The following is a 2,630-nucleotide window of genomic DNA, read 5'->3' as shown; positions in this document are numbered from 1 at the left end:
CTCCCCCCGCATCTGATATTGAGGCCTGGGCATGGTACAGGCACCAGCTGCTTCCTCCATGTCTAGCCTCCTTGGGTGACCCTGACACCCATCAAGAGGTGGACTGTCCACAAGGGCCAACAGTGAGCTAACAAGTCCGCACAAACCTCTTGCTTCCTTCAATGTTGCATTTCCGTTGCCCTTTGGAGGCCTATAAAGTAGGTCCTGTGCTGGCCGCGAGAGATGTGCAGCTGGACCCCAGCACCCTGAGTACTGGAGAAGGTGGGCGGTGGGACTCACAGAACTGCTTCAATCGTTTGTCTGGTTGTGGTCGACGGTAAGCTCAACCATTCTTACTAAGCAATGTTGAAATGAAATGAAAATCGCTTATTGTCACAAGTAGGCTTCAAATGAAGTTACTGTGAAAAGCCCCTAGTCGCCACATTGCGGCGCCTGTTCAGGGAGGCTGGTACGGGAATGTTGTTAACCTCTTCCACCATTGCTCTGTGTGACAGCAGAGTTACAGAATAGAAAAGCTGTGGCTGCAGCCAATAATAGGGAAAATTCCATTATACCTTCAGAGAGCATAACCAAAGAAAGAAACAGCTAATTTCATATATAGATCTTCCAAGCACTTTTCTATTGTTTTTTTCAGGATTTAAAAATTTTTAAAAAAATAAATTTAGATTACCCAATTATTTTTTTCCAATTAAGAGGCAATTTAGCGTGGCCAATCCACCTCCTCTGCACATCTTTGGGTTGTGGGGGCAAAACCCACGCAAACACGGGGAGAATGTGAAAACTCCACACGGACAGTGACCCAGAGCCGGGATCGAACCTGGGACCTCGGCGCCGTGAGGCCGCAGGGCTAGCCCACTGTGCCACCGTGCTGCCCTTTTTTTTCAGGATTTTAAGCATTATTTAGAAGTGAAAGTTTCCCAACATTCAGTTTCTTTTTTTGTTGATGGGGAGTGGGCACAAAGATCTCTCACGGTGGACACCGAGGCAATAAAAGTGGAACTGGACCCATCATGAAAGATATCTTGTGAGTGAGCCAATGCATTGTTGCTCAGAACCCTCCGTTCCACATCATGATTCAAATATATTCTTGGAATCTCCTTCAAGGGGCAGCAGGGTAGCATGGTGGTTAGCATAAATGCTTCACAGCTCCAGGGTCCCAGGTTCGATTCCTGGCTGGGTCACTGTCTGTGTGGAGTCTGCACGTCCTCCCCCTGTGTGCGTGGGTTTCCTCCGGGTGCTCCGGTTTCCTCCCACAGTCCAAAGATGTGCGGGTTAGGTGGATTGGCCATGCTAAATTGCCCGTAGTGTCCTAATAAAAGTAAGGTTAAGGGGGGGGTTGTTGGGTTACGGGTATAGGGTGGATACGTGGGTTTGAGTGGGGTGATCATGGCTCGGCACAACATTGAGGGCCGAAGGGCCTGTTCTGTGCTGTACTGTTCTATATAAGGTTGGGTTTCCAAAATCTACATGTGGAGGCATGTTGGTCAATTCACCTTCACCCAGACCGCGATGGTAACAATTCAATCTCGGGGTGGGGTTACTCGATTCAGGGAGGGCAGAGTATACGTGTCTACTGGAAGGGGTTGGGAAATGTAATGGGAGACTGGCGGAGTTCTGCTTCAGAGGTTCCTCTGATGTAGTTCTCTCCCTGCGTATGTTGGAAGAATAAACAATCGTACGGTACCTGGGTCTCCCGAGATCATTTCCTGCAAACGTCACAACTACTCCGACAATGCACAGCATTGAAACATACTTTTTCTGCCATTTCACCAGAAATTTTTACCCATTTTTTGGGCAGGGCTAATGCCCTGCACTCAAAGTTCTCAATCATCCCAACCGTGCCCCCACTACCCATTGTACCCAACTGCCAATATCAAACTCTTCCATCGATAAGAGTGGTCAAGAAAGCATACAGCATGCTTGCCTTCATTGGACGGGGTATTGAGTACAAGAGTCGGCAGGCCATGTTACAGTTGTATATGACTTTGGTTAGGCCACATTTGGAATACTGCGTGCATTTCTGGTCACCAATTACCAGAAGGATGTGGATGCTTTAGAGAGGGTGCAGAGGAGGTTCACCAGGATGTTGCCTGGTATGGAGGGTGTTAGCTATGAAGAAAGGTCGAGTAGATTAGGTTTTCGTTGGAAAGATGGAGGTTGAGGGGGGACCTGATTGAGGTCTACAAAATTATGAGGTATGGACAGGGTGGATAGCAACAAGCTTTTTCCAAGAGTGGGGGTGTCAATTACAAGGGGTCACGATTTCAAGGTGAGAGGGGGAAAGTTTAAGGGAGATATGCGTGGAAATTGTTTTTATGCAGAGGGTGATGGGTGCCTGGAACGCTTTGCCAGCAGAGGTGGTAGAGGCGGGCACGATAGCATCATTTAAGATGCATCTGGACAGATATATGAACGGGCGGGGAACAGAGAGAAGTAGGTCCTTGGAAAATAGGCGACAGGTTTAGATAAAGGATCTGGATCAGAGCAGGCTGGACGGGACGAAGGGTCTGTTCCTGTGCTGTAATTTTATTTGTTCTTTACCTACTGATCATGTAATGACCCTTGCTGGATAAGCTTTGCTCAATCACTTACATCTTCAAATGGCCAACAATAAAATAAACATCAGAAAA

The sequence above is a fragment of the Scyliorhinus canicula genome, chromosome 24 (genome assembly GCF_902713615.1).
Source record: "Scyliorhinus canicula chromosome 24, sScyCan1.1, whole genome shotgun sequence".
Lineage (NCBI taxonomy): Eukaryota > Metazoa > Chordata > Chondrichthyes > Carcharhiniformes > Scyliorhinidae > Scyliorhinus > Scyliorhinus canicula.
This window is presented reverse-complemented; position numbering follows the sequence as displayed.